The sequence below is a fragment of the Choloepus didactylus genome, chromosome 2, assembly GCF_015220235.1.
Source record: "Choloepus didactylus isolate mChoDid1 chromosome 2, mChoDid1.pri, whole genome shotgun sequence".
NCBI lineage: Eukaryota > Metazoa > Chordata > Mammalia > Pilosa > Megalonychidae > Choloepus > Choloepus didactylus.
Window position 1 is genome coordinate 57,598,305 of NC_051308.1, and position 21,510 is coordinate 57,619,814.

The following is a 21,510-nucleotide window of genomic DNA, read 5'->3' on the forward strand; positions in this document are numbered from 1 at the left end:
TGTTTGTTTTTTTAATTTATTGAGGCTTGTTTTTATGTCCCAGCATATGGTCCATTCTGGAGAAAGATCTATGATCACTAGAGAAGAATGTGTGTCCCAGTGACCTGGGATGTAATGTTCTATATATGTCTGTTAAAATTCTCTATATCTCTCTATCCTTTCTTTGTTTCTCTGTCGGTAGGGATCCCTTTAGTATCTGAAGTAGGGCAGGTCTTTTATTAGCAAAATCTCTCAGCATTTGTTTGTCTGTGAAAAATTTAAGCTCTCCCTCAAATGTGAAGGAGAGTTTTGCTGGATAAAGTATTCTTGGTTGGAAATTTTTCTCTCTCAGTGTTTTAAATATGTCATGCCACCGCCTTCTTGCCTCCATGGTTGCCGCTGAGTAGTCATTACTTAGTCTTACGTTGTTTCCTTTGTATGTGGTGAATTGCTTTTCTGTTGCTGCTTTCAGAACTTGCTCCTTTTCTTCAGTATTTGACAGTCTGATCAGAATATGTCTTGGGGTGGGTTTATTTGGATTTATTCTATTTGGAGTTCTCTGGGCATTTATGCTTTGTGTATTTATCTTGTGTAGAAGGTTTGGGAAGTTTTCCCCAACAATTTCTTTGAATACTCTTTCCCTTCTGGGACACCAATGAATCTTAAATTTGGATGTTTTATTTTATCTATCATATCCCTGAGATCCATTTCGATTTTTTTTATTTTTTTTTCCCCATTCTTTCTTTTGTTCTTTCATTTTCTGTTCTGTGGTCCTCAAGGAGGCCGAGTTGTTGTTCAGCTTCCTCTAATCTTGTATTATGAGTATCCAGAGTCTTTTTAATTTGGCCAACAGTTTCTTTAATTTCCATAAGATCTTCTATTTTTTATTTACTCTTGCAATTTCTTCTTCATGCTCTTCTAGGGTCTTCTTTATGTCTTTTATATCCTGAGCCATGCTCTTATTACCTGTCTGTAATTCTTTGATTAATTGTGCCAAGTACTGTGTGTCTTCTGATCTTTTGATTTGGGTGTTTTGGTTTGGGTTCTCCATATCGTCTGGTTTTATCATATGCTTTAAGATTTTCTGTTGTTTTTGGCCCCTTGGAATTTGCTTTACTTGATCCTAATTTGACAGAGCTGCAGCTTGGTGGCATACACTTTCTCTAACTAACCAGCAGATGGCATCTGTGAGTCACCTATTCCCCTCAAGTCAGTTCTCCCCCACTTTGTCTTTGTGGTGTGTGGGGTCTGATTCTTGTGGGGTCCAATTGGTGCACCAAGTTTGGGTGTGTTGCTGGTGCTGTCCACCCTGAATGTGGGGCGTGTGTCTGGGTGGTTAGGCAGGCAGGGCAGCTTTAATAATCAAACCTCCCAGGTGTTCCCAGAGATTTAATGCTGTTGCAGGAGACTAAGCCTTCATTTCAGTCTTTCCACCAATTGTCTCTACCACTTACCCACAAGACCTTGGTATTCACGTAGGGTCCCTGGGGTTTCCGAGCGGGTCCCCCTTTCCAGCTGTGCTCTTCCAGGACCTCTGCTGAGGGAGGGCCGCGCCATGTCACTAGTACGCACCGGCCCGCCAGGGAAGCCCGGGTCGCTGGGCCATGCAGGGGCACTCCCAGCCCGCTTTAAAGATGTTAACTTTGTCAAACACGTTAACTTCCCCCTTTTCGCACAGCTCCAGGACAATCAGCCATGGGTGTATTAAAGGCCACTGTCTATGGCCAATATTGTGGCTTGTGTGTAGTGCTGCGGGAAAGATTCCCCATCACACTGGGTTTTTTGGCGCAGCTCTGGGCTGTGGGTCTGGCCCCAGGCAGGAGCGTCCCCCACCCGCTGGGGAGATGGCTGCAAGGAATGCGGTTTTTTTTCTCCTTTTGGCTCCCCTCTGCTCCTCTGGTCTCGAGACAATCAGCAGTGGGTGTGGGAAGGGGTATACTCCATGCTAGAGCCCGAGGCGTTAGCCCAGCCTGCTCCCGCTGTGCTTCACTGCATGGCTCTCCCTGTCGTATCTGCAACCACTCCCGGGCTTTTTTTTTAAAGAACTAGTCTGTCTCCAAACACCAGCCCACCGTTTCCCCACACCGCAGCATGGCTGCGGGACTTTCAGCTGTCTCACTCACTCGTTTCAGAATGCAGGCTCCTGGTTTCACCAAATTCACGTTCCCTGTGGATTTAGCAGACCTTGTCTGGCTGGTGCATCGCTGGCAGTGGTGTTCTGGGTCACTTTCTGGTTTTATCTAGTATTTTTCACAGAGGTGTTTTTTTGCCGTCTCTACCTAGCCACCATCTTAGGTCCTCTATTCCTATCTGCTTTTGAATGGCAGGGACTTAAGGATAGGATTTCTGCCTGACTTACTTATAAGGACAGTGCTGCCCCAAGGGTTTTGAAATGGTCCTCATATCTTCAAGAATGCCTTAGCAGCAGACCTTACAGACCTCCAACTGCCTCAGAGCACACTCTCACAATATGTTAACTTGGTGAACTAACATATTCCTAGTATGAAAGTGAATTTTGTTTGTTGTAGTCATTGCTGACTACAAGCCCTGAATGGATATGGAAAGTTATAGAAAGTTTGTGAAAGTGAATTTTGTTTATTGTAATCAATATTGACTAAAATTTGATAAGTTTGTCTAAGAGAGTATGATTTACCCTAAAATAAAATGGCTAGTTTTAATATGTAAGACAAGACCTGAGTGAATATGTTTTCTCTCTGTTAAAATAATGTAAATTGTTAGTCTGCTCATAATGAAAAGATACGAAAAGTTTTTCGTAACCATCTGAGTACACTGTCTAGAAGACAAAGATTTTAAATCATATCAAATAGAGTCAAAGTTATTCTAGAAGTTACTCATGCAAATTTCAGCCAAATATTGCTAACTGCCACAGTATGCCAAGCCCCAACCAACAGTGTTCCTGAAAATAAAACCCTAAGAAATACTCTGAGCTCCATCTTGCTCCTTCTTCTGTTCGGACCATATATACTAAAATTTCTCACCCAGTTTGTTTCTTCCAGATTCGAAGTCTTTCACAATAAACTCCTCCTCCCCAGAAGCTAGGCTCCCATTCCCCACACTCAACCAGCCACCCTTAACAGCACAGCCAAAGACTTCTATGCTCCCACATGTAGGGCCCACGACTCACTGAAAGCTTGTAGCAGCCATAGACGATGGACCATCTGCCCAAATTCCCTTAAGATTAAGGGGAGCTAGAACTCTCTGAGGTGGAAGTTGAGGCAGGGTTAGAATAAGGGTGGTGGCTGGCTGATGAGCAAAGGGCAAATTCCAAGAAGCAGACAGGCTACAAGGAGAATGGTGTCTCTGAGAATGGCAGTCAATAGCACTTGGGGCCAACTGACCCCACCTGAGTGAGTCATCTATGATCAAGCATCAACAAAGGAGGAAAAACGGGATGGTAGTAAAATAATTAATAATTATTAAAATTACAAAAGGAACAAATTACAAAAGGAACAAAAATCTATAAAAGCAAACCGTTCCCACAGTGTCACATGCCTCTCACCTCTGTCTTCTTGTAAGAACGTCCGTGTGCCCTTCTCGTATATATACTCAATAAACTTTCTGTCTGCTTACTCGGAAAAAAAATCAGTTGTGTTCTTACACTAAATAACAAACTATTAGAATTTATAATTTTAAACTACATTGCCATGGTAATAAAAACTATAGGGTATCTATCCATGAGCAAATCAAATAAAATGTGCAAGATCTTTACGGAGAAACTTTTAAAACAAATTTTGAAAGATATTTTAAAAGTTAAAAAATGCACTTATCCTATGCCACAATGAGCAACTTCAATTTCATAAATGTGTCCATTCTCCTAAAATTAACCTATAAATTTACTACATCACATCCTCTACTGCGGAGTCTTGGCCACAAGACCTCTCTCAAGTTATTTATTTCTCTCTCTGTTACCACATCCTCTCTTTGAGCACAAGGAAGGATCCTGTCTCTTCTGAAGCATGGTTATCAGCAGCCATTTCTTCTGCCCCTACACTCCTCACCATTATACTCTGCTATTTTCAAACCACTGTGGTACAAGAGACCTCATAATTCCAGATGGGTCTGGCAAAGTCCATTCTCCTCTCAGATCCCCAATTCTCAAATAGGATTCAATAATCTATTCCCATCACTCAGCCCAAAAGAATATGGCTAAAACTTGCTCTCCAAATGTTCTCCCTTTCTTCCCACCTGAGATTTGGCAGGTGGAGTAAAAAAGGTGGTTTTGTGTCAGTCAGATGTCAGCACTCTGCTCAACACACTGCTTGCCATGCAAAACTATCTGTCAGAATAAGAGACACCTAAAAGCTTTCAACCCATTCTGTTATAGTTATCAGGGTTGCCAGCAAAAGCAAGACTCACACAGGCTCTGATACAAAGACATTTGCTCACATGGAGAAGAGACAGAGCCAGGCCAGTTCATTAGTGGGCGTAGATCCCCCAGAGCAAGTGGGGCACGATCTGCTGTTGATACCAGGAGCTGTTGTATGTGCAGATTGTGCCATCACAGAGGGACACTATAGTGCAGGGACCCTGCTCCCTCCCCACCAAGAACAGATATACCTCCAGAGCAGGGGGAGTGGGGCTGGTTGTCATAAAACATGCCCAGTTTAACCAGACTGTCTCCAGTAAATGTTTACACATGCTAGGGACAATAGGGGAAGGAAAGTGCTGGCAGAAAGGCCCCTATCTGCTATCCCATCCTGGGAGCCAGGTTAACATGGTCCCCACAAGGTTTATTTGTGGGTCTAAGGGAAAGGAGGCAGGCTGCACTGGTGTTTTGGTTTGCTAAAGCTGCCAGAATGCAATATACCAGAAATGGGTTGGCTTTTACAATGGGGATTTATTAGCTTACAATTTAAGTTCCTAGGCCATGAAAATGTCCAAGTTAAGGCATCAACAGGATGATTCTTGGACTTGGAAGGAAGGCTGCCTGGATCTGGGACACTTCTGTCAGATAGCAAGGCACAAAGCTGGCATCTGCTGGTCCTTTGCTCCCGGGTTTTGTTGCTTTCAGCTTCTAGTTCCAGTGGCTTTCTCTTTGTGTCCTGTCGATCCTCTCTTAGCTTATCTGGGGCTTTTCTCTCCAAGCTCTCTCAGCTTTTTCTGTCCTTTATCCTTTTATAAAGGACTACAGTAAAAGGATTAAGACCCACCTTGAATGGGGTGGGCCACACCTCAAATTGAAAAATCTTAACCAAAAGGTCCCACCCACAATTGGTCTGCACCGACAGGAATGGATTTAAAGAATTTGGCATTTTCTTGGGTACGTCATATCTTCAAATCAGCACAACTGGGATCATTCCCTAGTGCATTGTCCATCTCATAAAGCTATGTTATAGCTATCACCACTGAGCTTTAAAGCTAACAATATGGTGCATTTATTCTCTGACCCTTTGTTATAAATTATCCCTTGATGAGAGTCATATGGCCTAATTCTGCTCTTTGATATTGTTGATCTTCTGTTGACCATTTGAAAAAATGACTCTCTTTCTGCTGCATTTTTGTCCTGAACCTGCATTTTCTCTGCACTCTATTCTTTGTTGGTCAATCTCAATTTCTTCTCTCTTCTAGAAATTCCTCAAAGTATCTGATCTATTATTAAGGATATATATATCACACACACACACACACACACACACACACACACATTGTATATTCTAGCATTTCGTTGGGATTCTAGGGAGTAAAGGAAAAAAATGTGTAGGCTCAGTTCACCAACTCAAATGAGAAGTCTACATACAAACTTCCATTCTTTTGGACTTACAATTATGCAATTAAAAGTTTTTAAATGTCATTATTATTTCTTCATGTTAACTTTAATTACTATACAATATTCCAATGTATGATTTATTTAATTATTTTCCTTTTTATTGGAAATAAATACTTAATGGGACAAGAAACATCTTTTAATATAAGTATTGGTCCACATATCTCATTATTTCTTTGGTATATATTCCTAAAAGATATATAATGAATCAATAAGCAAGAATTATTTAAATATGTTCTAATATTTGTTTGATTTCCAGAAGACTGTAGCTTAGAATTAGGCTCCAACTTACGCAGTGCACAAATTGGATGTGCCATCTTGTAGAACTATCCTAAGAAATGCTTGTCTTCATCCATTCATTCACTTAGTAAAATATTTATTGAATGTCTCCTAAGTGCCAGATACTATTCTAGATGCTGGAGATACCACAGTAGACAGATTAAAATCCTTTCCTTGTGTGTTATAACAGCACTTACTAAATGCTAGGGGCAATAACTTTATGATGTATTACAATTATTATTCCCACTTTACAGATGAATAAATGGATGCACAGAGAGTTTATCTAATTTATCCCAAGTTATATGAGAGCTAGTAAATGGCAGAGGTAAGATATAAATATTCATGGAGTTTGGCTTCAGACTACATTCATAATCACCACATGATATTGCTTTTCTTACACAAGAAGCAATTCGTAACTGAAAACACAGCACTGACTTCCTAAATCTCTTGAAAGAATGGTATCAATTATAAAGGAAATGAGCTAGTTGAGCCACACTCCTAAGCATTGCCATATGTCTACTAGGAGGCAGTATTATGTGATGGACGAGGAGTACTGAAAAAAGGAATGGACAATGGAGACCTGTCAGTGCTCATCTAGCACCTCAGAGAGACACTGTATTTGAAAGACTTAGAATCGAGATGGGATAGCTCTCCTTGCTTTATTTCCACCAGGGAAAATTGCCCAGATGACCTGCTCACTCTTTGTCCTAATTCCACATTCACTCAAAACCTCACAGATTACTAAAATTGTTTTTGAGAAACTATACTTTGAAGCAGACCGTGAACCTGGGTTTCCAGGCTTTTTGACTGAACCCCACCAAGAAAACAGCTGCCTGTGTGGAAGGGAGAGTGATGAACTAGTTTCATTAGCGGAGGGAGAACAATGATGTCAGGCAGTTTCCACTCAGAAGGCCCAGCCAGCTTTGCTCTGCCTCAGAAGAGCTGACTTTCAGCTTCATCCATCTCTGGCCAGTACCATTTCTACCCTACAGACTTTAAAAAGAAGCCATGAGACTTGTATGTGTACCTCAACATGAGAAACTAAAAAAGAAGAGGAAACTAAATCAAAGCAAGTAGAAGGAAGGGAAAAATAAAGATCAGAGCAGAAATAAGTGAAATATAGAATAGAACAACATTAGATAAAATCAACAAAATCAAAAGTTGGTTCAGGCGCATCGGCTTAGGGTCTGGCGAGGGCAGCACGGGGTGGCAATTAGGCGCCTTTGAGGGAGGGCGGGCTGAGGTCAGGGGTTTGCGCCGCCCTCCCTCCGCCACGATGCCGGAATCGACAAGCTGCCCACCGAGGAGACGCTGGAGCACAGCCCGCAGACAAGGTCTTTACTGGGTGTATTTGAAGAAGATGCTGCAGCTATGTCCAACTATATGAACCAACTCTATCAAGCTATTCATCGGATTTATGATGCCCAGAATGAATTAAGTGCAGCAACACACCTGACTTCAAAACTTCTAAAAGAATATGAAAAGCAGCATTTTCCACTAGGAGGTGATGATGAAGTCATGAGCTCTACTTTGCAACAGTTTTCAAAAGTTATAGTCGAGCTTAGCTCTTGTCACACAGTGCTTTCAACTCAGGTTGCAGATGTCATAATGCTCCCCATTACCCACTTTAACAAAAGAGATGTGAAATACTCACATTAAAGGAAGTGTTTCAAATTGCTAGTGAAGATCATTGTTGCTGCCATTAACAGATATAGCCAACTGTCAAAAAAAAAAAGAAAAGAAAATGACAAGGTGAAGTATGAAGTAACAGCAGATGTGTATACTTCCAAAAAAAAAAAAAAATCAGATCATGATGCATTATTTTTATGCATTCAGTACTCTTCAGTACAAGAAGAAAATAGCATTATTAGAACCACTTCTTGGGTACATGCAAGCTCAGATAAGTTTCTTTAAGATGGGTTCATAAAATATCAATGAACAACTGGAAGAATTTTTAACTAATATTGGAACAAGTGTACAGAATATTCACAGGGAAATAGACAGAGATGTAGAGACCATGCAGCAGACCACAGAAGATTCACAAGCAGCAAGTGACCTGTTATATGTGCCTGACCCAGACCCCAACAAATTTCCTGTTAATTGAAACTTAATTCGAAAGGCTAGATTCCTTAATGCTAGGAATAAAACAGGTTTGGTGTCGTCTACCTGAGACAGACAGCTTTACTTCACGCAGGGTGGAAATTTAATGACTCAGGCCCGAGAAGAGGTAGCAGGAACCCTGGCCATGGACATAGATGACTGTTCAGCAATGACTATAGACTGTGAAGACAGGCCATATTGTTTTCAGATCACCTCCTTTGATTGAAAAAAAATCTTAAATTCTGCAAGCAGAAAGTAAAAAAGATCATGAAGAGTAGATCTGTAAAATAAATATCTAAGCAAATATACTTAAGTGAAAATCCAGAGGAACTTGCTGCACGAGTAAATCAATCAGCTCTGGAAGCGGTCACTCCTTCCCCGTCATTCCAACAGAGGCACGAGAGCCTATGGCCAGCAGGATATCCTGGCCAACAACAGCATGACCAGCAGTTCGAGATCCTTAGGGTCTGAGGCCACAAGTTTGGCTGCCCTCTCTCTAGATTCCCTTGCTGCCCCAGACACTCCAATATAATTTGACCTCATTTCTCCTGTGTGTAAAGATCAGCCTAGCTAGGTGAAAGCCTCTGGCCAGGGAGGCAGGCATACAAATCCATTAGGAGAATCTGGAGGAGGCACAAAATCTGAAGCTGAAGATTCTATTCTTCATCAGTTTTTTTTTAAATACATTTTTTTATTGCGAAATTTAACATATATACATAACAGTGATCAACTTTCAAAGTACAAATTAACAAGTAATTAGCAAATTTCAAAGAATGTTATGGGTTAGAGTTCCACAATTTCAGTTATTTCCTTATGGTGAGATATAATATATATACAGAAAGGTGATAACTTTCAAAGTACAATTTTAAAAGGTAGCTGTAGAGCAAATTTCAAAGAATATTATGGGTTACAGTTCAACCATTTCATTTATTTCCTTCTAGCTATTCTAATACCCTAGCGACTAAAAAAATAAAAAATAAATGAAGATTCAGTATTCATAATCCTTTGTTAAATCCTACCTTGTCTGTTGCTACCCCTTCCTCTTGTTTAATTACTTTCTTGATCTTCAGGAGTGTCTAGGCAGTGATCACCCTAACTTGTTCATATCGTAAAGGGGTATCAACATTATGGGGAAGGGGGATACAACAGACAAGAGGCTGTTACCTCTGGGTTTTAGGACTTTTGTGGCATAGGAACACTCTGGTGAATTTAAGTTTCTGAGAGATAAACTTACTAAGTGAAACTTTTATAGAATCTTAGATAGGGATCTAGGTATTTCGGGACTACTGTTGGTTAGGGCTTGGCATACTGTGGCCATTTGGGATATCTAACTGCAGCTTGCATAAGAGTAACCTCCAGGATAGCCTTTCAACTCTATCTGAAATCTCTTTGCCTTGTAACTTTATTTATTCCCTTTCTTTCCCCCCTTTTGGTCAAGAAGGCATTCTCAACCCCTTGCTGCCAGGGCCAGGCTCATTCCTGGGAGTTGTGTCCCATGTTGCCAGGAAGATGCACTCCCCTGGGAATCATGTCCGTCATGGGGGATGGGAGGAGGTTAATGAAGTTACATGCTGAGTTGAGCTTACAGAGAAAGGCCACATCTGATTGCCTCTTAGGCATAATTATAGGAGGGCTTAGCCTTCCCTTTACAGCCATAAATTTCACAAGAACAGCCTCAAGATTCTTCATCAGTTATTTATTGTCTGGTTTCTTGGTTCTATGGAGATGAAATCAGACAACAGTCCAGATGTTGCTTATGAAACAATGTGCCAGATCTTAGCTGCTCGGGCCATCCTTAACATCTTTCATATGACAGAATCACATTTATTAGTCACTTGTGACTGCTTAAAGTTAATTGATCCACAGACACAAGTTACAAGACTCATGTTTCCATTACCCAGTGTAGTTTTGTATGCTACACACCAGGAAAATAAGTAGCTTTTTTGGATTTGTGCTTTGGGCATCAGGAGGGAGAAGTGAGAGTCATCTGTCATCAGTCTGCTATATATTTGAATCAAACAATGGGGGGGAGATTTGTGATTCTGTTGGACTAGCAAAACAGATAGCTTTGCATGCTGAACTGGATCGTAGGGCATCAGAAAAACAAAAAGAAATTGAAAGAGTGAAACAGAAACAACAGAAAGAACTCAGTAAACAAAAACAGATCGAAAAGGACTTAGAAGAACAAAGTCGGTTGATAGCTGCTTCCAGTAGACCAAACCAAGCCGGTAGTGAAGGGCGTTTGGTTGTCTTGAGGAGTAGCCAGTCAGAAGAGAGTGATTTGAGAGAAGGAAAGAAGAGAGATTCAGAAGCATAAACTTATCCTTGATTTTTTGGCTGACAATTACCCTCCCTTTCCCCTTGGAATTTATTGACAATTTCTGTGGTGAAATGGCACAAGGTAACAACTATGTTGAAATATCAAGGAGACTAAGCTTTCTATATGCTTGTTTCTTTTAGCTTCATTTTTAAAAAATAGGATTGAACCTGTGATTTAGGTTTGCACTTATTGCTCTCTTTTTTCCCTTAAAATAACATAATATGCAGTAACGTCAAATTCCCCATGTCTAAAAAGAAACCTGCTCATCTCCCTGAAGTAGACTGCTGAGGTATAACTTGCTCAAGGGTTTTTTCCTTCAAATTGTAAACTTTTTATCTTGCTTTGTCATAGGCTATGAACATTTATTCATTTATTCTTCGGCTTCGGATTTTGTGGGTATGCTCCTTCTTGTTTCTTTAGGAATATTTTGCTGGCAAGGAGGAAGTTTTGGACTGAAAAGGCTTAAACTTTGTATGTACAGAATTCCACAAGTTTCAAATATTTTAACAATAGTAAATGTGCAATAAAACTTTTATAAAATAATTAGAACAGAGATTTAGGACTTAAGGTTTCCAACTGTGACAGGTGCTACTGTTGATTTAAGGGCGCTTTCTTGGATTGTGGGAAAGAAGCTTAAGTGTCTTCAGTTCAAGATGGATATTTTATTATCACATTCTTAGTTCTCAGGTTGGGACTTGAATTATTGCTGCAGAGCAGTAATGGTTAAAATAAGTTTTGGAATTTATTAAAGGGAATTTTTTTGTTTGTTTTTTCAGATACATTTTAGATTAGGAGTTAGGGGTAAAGTTATTGTTACAGGTAAATACATAGTATTTTCTGCATTGCATGAAATAATTTTTATTGAAAGTCAAGTAACATTTCAAAAGAATTTCTATAACAATTATGTTTCTTTCTTAAAGAAAAAATTTCCAGAGTTTAGAAAATGTAATACTTTAAATTTCAAACTGATACTCTCATGTTTTAATAAAATACTGAATCACCACTGTATCCACAAAGGCAAATAAGTAATGTATGGAAATGGAATAATTTGCACTAATTATTATAAAGATGTCTCTTTAAATGAGTAAAAGGTTCACTATGAAATATTGAAAAGAAATTGAATGTCTGGTATTCTGTAGGAGATTTAACTAAAGAAGGATTTTAGTCTGGTACAAAGATTAAAATGACATCTCTCTACTGCCCATATCTCCTGTGTTAAAACTTGATTTTTTTTTAAATCAAATTTTTAACATTGCTGATAGAAACTATGTTCATGTGTTTCATGTGGAAAAGTATATGTAGACAAGTTACATACATTGAGTAAAATATTTTACACAAACATTTACGAATTTTCAAGATTAATTTGACATGGGGGAAACCCTTTTGTTCTTTGACATAGTTTTTTCTTCTTAGTTATGAATTTTAAATGGGATCTATTTTAGTCCTCACAATATAGACTGGCTGTTTTACACTGTAAAACATTTCTGCAGAAATGGGATAGATGATAATTATAAATAATTTAAATAAAATTAATTAAAATTAAATTAAAAAAACATCTTTTCTTTCAGATTTGACGGAGAGCTTAAATTTTTCACAGACAAACAAATGCTGAGAGAATTTGCTAACAAGAGACCTGCCCTACTGGAGATACTAAAGGGAGCCCTACAGACAGAGAAACAAAGAAAGGACAGAGAGACTTGGAGAAAGGTTCAGTACTAAAGAGATTCGGTATGGGTACAATAAAGGATATTAATAGACAGAGGGGGAAAATATGACAAACATATACCAAAGGATAAGATGGCTGATTCAAGAAATGCCTTCACGGTTATAACATTGAATGTAAATGGATTAAACTCCCCAATTAAAAGATATAGATTCGCAGAATGGATCAAAAAAAATGAACCATCAATATGTTGCATACAAGAGACTCATCTTAGACACAGGGACACAAAGAAACTGAAAGTGAAAGGATGGAAAAAAATATTTCATGCAAGCTACAGCCAAAAGAAAGCAGGTGTAGCAATATTAATCTCAGATAAAATAGACTTCAAATGCAGGGACGTTTTGAGAGACAAAGAAGGCCACTACATACTAATAAAAGGGGCAATTCAGCAAGAAGAAATAACAATTGTAAATGTCTATGCACCCAATCAAGGTGCCACAAAATACATGAGAGAAACACTGGCAAAACTAAAGGAAGCAATTGATGTTTCCACAATAATTGTGGGAGACTTCAACACATCACTCTCTCCTATAGATAGATCAACCAGACAGAAGACCAGTAAGGAAATTGAAAACCTAAACAATCTGATAAATGAATTAGATTTAACAGACATATACAGGACATTACATCCCAAATCACCAGGATACACATACTTTTCTAGTGCTCATGGAACTTTCTCCAGAATAGATCATATGCTGGGACATAAAACAAGCCTCAATAAATTTAAAAAGATCGAAATTATTCAAAGCACATTCCCTGACCACAATGGAATACAATTAGAAGTCAATAACCATCAGAGACTTAGAAAATTCACAAATACCTGGAGGTTAAACAACACACTCCTAAACAATCAGTGGGTTAAAGAAGAAATAGCAAGAGAAATTGCTAAATATAGAGAGACGAATGAAAATGAGAACACAACATACCAAAACCTATGGGATGCAGCAAAAGCAGTGCTGAGGGGGAAATTTATAGCACTAAATGCATATATTAAAAAGGAAGAAAGAGCCAAAATCAAAGAACTAATGGATCAACTGAAGAAGCTAGAAAATGAACAGCAAACCAATCCTAAACCAAGTAGAAGAAAAGAAATAACAAGGATTAAAGCAGAAATAAATGACATAGAAAACAAAAAAACAATAGAGAGGATAAATATCACCAAAAGTTGGTTCTTTGAGAAGATCAACAAGATTGACAAGCCCCTAGCTAGACTGACAAAATCAAAAAGAGAGAAGACCCATGTAAACAAAATAATGAATGAAAAAGGTGACATAACTGCAGATCCTGAAGAAATTAAAAAAATTATAAGCAGATACTATGAACAACTGTATGGCAACAAACTGGATAATGTAGAGGAAATGGACAATTTCCTGGAAACATATGAACAACCTAGACTGACCAGAGAAGAAATAGAAGACCTCAACCAACCCATCACAAGCAAAGAGATCCAATCAGTCATCAAAAATCTTCCCACAAATAAATGCCCAGGGCCAGATGGCTTCACAGGGGAATTCTACCAAACTTTCCAGAAAGAACTGACACCAATCTTACTCAAACTCTTTCAAAACATTGAAGAAAATGGAACACTACCTAACTCATTCTATGAAGCTAACATCAATCTAATACCAAAACCAGGCAAAGATGCTACAAAAAAGGAAAACTACTGGCCAATCTCCCTAATGAATATAGATGCAAAAATCCTCAACAAAATACTTGCAAATCGAATCCAAAGACACATTAAAAAAATCATACACCATGACCAAGTGGGGTTTATTCCAGGCATGCAAGGATGGTTCAACATAAGAAAATCAATCAATGTATTACAACACATTAACAAGTCAAAAGGGAAAAATCAATTGATCATCTCAATAGATGCTGAAAAAGCATTTGACAAAATCCAACATCCCTTTTTGATAAAAACACTCCAAAAGGTAGGAATTGAAGGAAATTTCCTCAACATGATAAAGAGCATATATGAAAAACCCACAGCCAGCATAGTACTCAATGGTGAGAGACTGAAAGCCTTCCCTCTAAGATCAGGAACAAGACAAGGATGCCCGCTGTCACCACTGTTATTCAACATTGTGCTGGAAGTGCTAGCCAGGGCAATCCGGCAAGACAAAGAAATAAAAGGCATCCAAATTGGAAAAGAAGAAGTAAAACTGTCATTGTTTGCAGATGATATGATCTTATATCTAGAAAACCCTGAGAAATCGACGACACAGCTACTAGAGCTAATAAACAAATTTAGCAAAGTAGCGGGATACAAAGTTAATGCACATAAGTCAGTAATGTTTCTATATGCTAGAAATGAACAAACTGAAGAGACACTCAAGAAAAAGATACCATTTTCAAAAGCAACTAAAAAAATCAAGTACCTAGGAATAAACTTAACCAAAGATGTAAAAGACCTATACAAAGAAAACTACATAACTCTACTAAAAGAAATAGAAGGGGACCTTAAAAGATGGAAAAATATTCCATGTTCATGGATAGGAAGGCTAAATGTCATTAAGATGTCAATTCTACCCAAACTCATCTACAGATTCAATGCAATCCCAATCAAAATTCCAACAACCTACTTTGCAGACTTGGAAAAGCTAGTTATCAAATTTATTTGGAAAGGGAAGATGCCTCGAATTGCTAAAGACACTCTAAAAAAGAAAAACGAAGTGGGAGGACTTACACTCCCTGACTTTGAAGCTTATTATAAAGCCACAGTTGCCAAAACAGCATGGTACTGGCACAAAGATAGACATATAGATCAATGGAATCGAATTGAGAATTCAGAGACAGACCCTCAGATCTATGGCCGACTGATCTTTGATAAGGCCGCCAAAGTCACTGAACTGAGCCATAATGGTCTTTTCAACAAATGGGGCTGGGAGAGTTGGATATCCATATCCAAAAGAATGAAAGAGGACCCCTACCTCACCCCCTACACAAAAATTAACTCAAAATGGACCAAAGATCTCAATATAAAAGAAAGTACCATAAAACTCCTAGAAGATAATGTAGGAAAACATCTTCAAGACCTTGTATTAGGTGGCCACTTCCTAGACTTTACACCCAAAGCACAAGCAACAAAAGAGAAAATAGATAAATGGGAACTCCTCAAGCTTAGAAGTTTCTGCACCTCAAAGGAATTTCTCAAAAAGGTAAAGAGGCAGCCAACTCAATGGGAAAAAATTTTTGGAAACCATGTATCTGACAAAAGACTGATATCTTGCATATATAAAGAAATCCTACAACTCAATGACAATAGTACAGACAGCCCAATTCTAAAATGGGCAAAAGATATGAAAAGACAGTTCTCTGAAGAGGAAATACAAATGGCCAAGAAACACATGAAAAATGTTCAGCTTCACTAGCTATTAGAGAGATGCAAATTAAGACCACAATGAGATACCATCTGACACAGATTAGAATGGCTGCCATTAAACAAACAGGAAACTACAAATGCTGGAGGGGATGTGGAGAAATTGGAACTCTTATTCATTGTTGGTGGGACTGTATAATGGTTCAGCCACTCTGGAAGTCAGTCTGGCAGTTCCTTAGAAAACTAGATATAGAGCTACCATTCGATCCAGCGATTGCACTTCTCGGTATATACCCGGAAGATCGGAAAGCAGTGACACGAACAGATATCTGCACGCCAATGTTCATAGCAGCATTATTCACAATTGCCAAGAGATGGAAACAACCCAAATGTCCTTCAACAGATGAGTGGATAAATAAAATGTGGTATATACACACGATGGAATACTACGCGTCAGTAAGAAGGAACAATCTCGTGAAACATATGACAACATGGATGAACCTTGAAGACATAATGCTGAGCGAAATAAGCCAGGCACAAAAAGAGAAATATTATATGCTACCACTAATGTGAACTTTGAAAAATGTAAAACAAATGGTTTATAATGTAGAATGTAGGGGAACTAGCAATAGAGAGCAATTAAGGAAGGGGGAACAATAATCCAAAAAGAACAGATAAGCTATTTAACGTTCTGGGGATGCCCAGGAATGACTATGGTCTGTTAATTTCTGATGGATATAGTAGGAGCAAGTTCACAGAAATGTTGCTATATTAGGTAACTTTCTTGGGGTAAAGTAGGAACATGTTGGAAGTTAAGCAGTTATCTTAGGTTAGTTGTCTTTTTCTTACTCCCTTGTTATGGTCTCTTTGAAATGTTCTTTTATTGTATGTTTGTTTTCTTTTTAACTTTTTTTTTCATACAGTTGATTTAAAAAAGAAGGGAAAGTTAAAAAAAAAAAAAAAAGATGTAGTGCCCCCTTGAGGAGCCTGTGGAGAATGCAGGGGTATTCGCCTACCCCACCTCCACGGTTGCTAACATGACCACAGACATAGGGGACTGGTGGTTTGATGGGCTGAGCCCTCTACCACAGGTTTTACCCTTGGGAAGACGGTTGCTGCAAAGGAGAGGCTAGGCCTCCCTATGGTTGTGCCTAAGAGCCTCCTCCTGAATGCCTCTTTGTTGCTCAGATGTGGCCCTGTCTCTCTAGCTAAGCCAACTTGAAAGGTGAAATCACTGCCCTCCCCCCTATGTGGGATCAGACCCCCAGGGGAGTGAATCTCCCTGGCAACGTGGAATACGACTCCCGGGGAGGAATGTAGACCTGGCATCGTGGGACAGAGAACATCTTCTTGACCAAAAGGGGGATGTGAAAGGAAATGAAATAAGCTTCAGTGGCAGAGAGATTCCAAAACGAGCCGAGAGGTCACTCTGGTGGGCACTCTTATGCACACTTTAGACAACCCTTTTTAGGTTCTAAAGAATTGGGGTAGCTGGTGGTGGATACCTGAAACTATCAAACTACAACCCAGAACCCATGAATCTCGAAGACAGTTGTATAAAAATGTAGCTTATGAGGGGTGACAATGGGATTGGGAAAGCCATAAGGACCACACTCCACTTTGTCTAGTTTATGGATGGATGAGTAGAAAAATAGGGGAAGGAAACAAACAGACAAAGGTACCCAGTATTCTTTTTTACTCCAATTGCTCTTTTTCACTCTAATTATTATTCTTGTTATTTTTGTGTGTGTGCTAATGAAGGTGCCAGGGATTGATTTGGGTGATGAATGTACCACTATGTAATGGTACTGTAAACAATCGAAAGTACGATTTGTTTTGTATGACTGCATGGTATGTGAATATATCTCAATAAAATGAAGATTAAAAAAAAAAAAAAAACAAAAACATCTTTTTATACATGTGCCAAATGGAAGTACTGATAAATTAATACTCTTTGAAAACATATAGTAAAAAGATGGAAATATATGGAATACTTTTTCAAAAAAAAAGTTTATTTTGTGATTACTAAAGGGAATGCGTTCACAATAGTTTGTGCATCGTTTCTTTCATTGAAATTTATTCTGTGGTCAGTATTTGATTAGTCATGGCAAGTCTTGCTGCTTTTAAGACCTTTTTGAGAGTTAGCAAGCTTTCTGTTTCATTAAATCTTTTGTTTATAAAGTTGTTACCTCACTTAGATGAAATCTGTCAACATGAGGAGGTGGTTTTACTTAAGCTGGTTGTTGGTCTGGTAGTGAAGTGCTAAACTGTTTTAGCAGTCTAGGTCAAAGTGTAGGCTAGAGGTAAAGGTAATGACAGACTTAAGGATGTCAGACAGGCTTGTACTTCCTTTTAAGTCATGTTTTCATAGGAATTTCCACAACAACACACCCATGCCCAAAGGTCAGACCAAAGCACGTTCCAATGCCAAATAGAAGTCATGTGGATTTAATGATTTTTAGATGACTCAACTTCTGTACTTTTCCATTAATGCAGACATTTGGGCATCAACTTTTAATAAGCTCTCTTTTTGCTTAAAGAAGGCCACTCATGGGTTTCTTTCTGTTCGTGATCTGTTCTCCTCCTTGTAATCCCTTCTAAAAATGATTTGGTGATGATGGGATTAGATTTGGGGTTATCTTTCTCAGATCCCAATTTATTCTTTAAAAAAATCATTAAGAAATTAAGAAAACTGCTTCTTTAAAAGGAAAGATATTAAGTCTGCCCAATTCCACTACGCATTCTTCTACCTATGTGAAAAGTGCTTTTGTAATTATGGTAATGAAGTTAGTAGTTAGTCCTTCTCCCTTTTTAAATTGTAAAAAGTGTTAACAAGGGACTGAAACTGTTACCTTGAACAGAATCCCTAAAGCCAGTCTAGTTTTTGTCATGTCTGCAATGATCACTTTGTATTTAATTTCAAGAGTTCTCAGGCTCCACAATCTAGGGATGGTAAATTTACATCACCTTTCTCCTTGGGAAAAGGGCAGCAGGTTGCATGTAACATCCTACGTCACATAAAATCTTATGCGGTAAAGACATGTGAGTTAATTTTGAAGTTATATCTAGGAACCACAAGTATTTAAAATTTGCATTTTATAAATGCTGACAGACCCTAAGAGCTAGTGTACTGCAAAACCTCTGCCACCTGAATTAATAAACTGAAAATATGTTGGTTTTGACAACAATCTCTTAGCATTCAAACTGTTACTTCAAATATTCAAACAAACCTTCTTTTTCTTTAGCATGTTTGACTTACTCTTCTTTCACAAGATTTTATTCTTCTACATTACTTAATAATACATAAAGATTTGAAACTGGAACCATATTATACTTTTTAACCAATTTCTTCAATTAACATGAGAGCTGGGCATTAAGTTATAACTAATGTGCAAAAACTGCTTAGTACATGTAGTGATTCTGTAATGTAAGTGAATTGGCTAATTCTCATATCACAGATACTGTTAATCATGTGGCATACAAATAAAAATCATGCAGCATTTCCCTTTAGAATCAGATTTGAAGAACTTGTCTTTTTTTGTGATGATCATACATGTGGGGGAAGAGGATTTATTTTTTTCATTTTCTCAAAATAGGTATTTTCTGACAAGGCTTCAAGAAATATACTTTTAGAAGATTTTTTAATGTACAATAAAATCTAATATTTTTGTACAGTCTTTTTTATATCAGATATTCAATATATATTCTGAATTGTATTTCCCCAAGTAATTTCAAATGATGTTTGTAAAACAACTGGACTTTTTCCTAATCTGATGGGATATTGTAATTACACACCTAGCTCAAAACAGCTAAAATTTTTAAAAAGTCACTTATTGGCAAAAGTTTGTTATAGAAGCAAACTAATTCAGCACTAGCAACATTTGGTTTTCTTTTAGCAAAGGGAAGAGATTTTTCAGTAATCACTCTAAAATTTGTTACAGACAATGTGTACTTGCTCTATTTGTCCCTACTCAAAGGAATTCCCATAAATAAGGGGAAAGTTACTGTGTACACCAGCTCACATGGCTTGGACCTATAGTTTTAATATTAAGTACATTCATCCCATGTGCTCTTTATACTTTCTTATTGCACTTCTACTGGGAGTTTGTGTTCTAATTTGTTCTGAATTTTATAAATTTTATATACTTTTAGAAGGTCCAGGGAATGGGTAAAATGAACTTTAGAATTATCTAATTTATCTGATATAGGTGCATGTATATCCTAAATATATTGTATATTGACATATATATAATCTACCACTCACTTCAAAACAAATACCACAATTTGATTTAAAAAAAAAAAAAAAACTATTCATGCCAAAAAAAAAAAAAAAAAAGTTATTCACTGAACTTAGAAAACTAGGAATAGAAGGAAAGTTCCTCAATACAATAAGGACATAGATGAAAAACCCACTGCTAACATCATACTCCATAGGGAAAGACTGGAAGCTTTCCCTCTAAGATCAGGAACAAGACAAGGATGCCCATTGTCACCAATATAATTCGACATTGTACTGGAAGTCCTTGCCAGAGCATTTAGGCAAGAAAAAGAAATAAAAGGCATCCAAATTGGAAAGAAAGAAGTAAAACTTTCCCTATTTGCAGATGACATGATCCTATATACCAAAAATCCTGAAAAATCCACAACAAAGCTACTAGAACTAATAAACTAATTCAGCAAAGTGGTGGAAGGCATGATCAACACCCCCAAATCAGCAGTGTTTCTATATATACACTAGTAACGAACAATCTAAAGAAGAAGTCAAGGGAAAAATTTCATTTACAATAGCAACTAAAAGAATCAAATATCTAGGAATATATCTAACCAAGGATGCAAAGGACTTGTACTCAGAAAACTACAAAACACTGCTGAAAGAAATGAAAGATGGCCTTACTAAACGGAAGGACACTCAATGTTCATGGATTGGAACACTAAATATTAAGATGTCAATTCTACCCAAAGTGATTTACAGATTCAGTGCAATCCCAATCAAAATTCCAACAGCCTTCTTTGCAAGAATGGAAAAGCCAATCATCAAATTTATATAGAAGGGTAAAGGTCCTGAATAGCCAAATCCCTCTTGAAAAAGAACAAGTTGGAGGACTCATATTTTCCAATCTAAAAACCTATTACAAAGCTACCGTGATCAAAACAGCATGGTATTGGCATAAGGACAGACATATAGATCAATGAAATCAAATTGAGAGTTCAGAAATAAACCTTCACATACATAGCCAACTGATTTCTACAGTGTGCCAAGTCCACTCAACTGGAAAAGAATAGTTTCTTCAACAAATGGTGCTGGAAAAACTGGATCTCCATATGCAAAGAAATGAAGATAGACCCCTACCTAACACCACTTGCAAACATCAATTCAAAATGGATCAATGACCTAGATATAAGATACTGATGGCTCAATATCATTAGCCATCAGGGAAATGCAAATCAAAACTATAATGAGATACTACTTCACACCACCAGAATGGCTACTCCTAAAAAAAAAGGAAAATTACAAATGTTGGATAGGATGTGGAGAAATAAGAACACTCATTCAGTGTTGGTGAGAATGCAAATTGGTGCAGCCACTGTGGAAAACAGTTTAACAGTTCTTCAGAAAGTTAAGTATAGAATTACCATATGACTTGGCAATCCCACTTCCAGGTACATACCCAAAAGAATTGAAAGCAGGGACTTGAACAGATACTTACACATGGATGTTCATAGAGGTATTACTCACAATTGCCAAAAGTTGGAAGCAACCCTAGTTTCCATCAACTGATGAATGGATAAACTGTGGTATATACATACAATGGAATATTTTTTCAGCCATAAAAAGGAATGAAGTATTGATACATGCTACAACATGGCTGAACCTTGAAGACATTATGTTGAGTGAAATAAGCCAGACACAAAAGGACAAATATTGTAGATTTCACTTATATGAAATAACTAGAATATGCAAATTTGTAGAGACCAAAAGTAAATGGCAGGTTAACAGGAGCAGG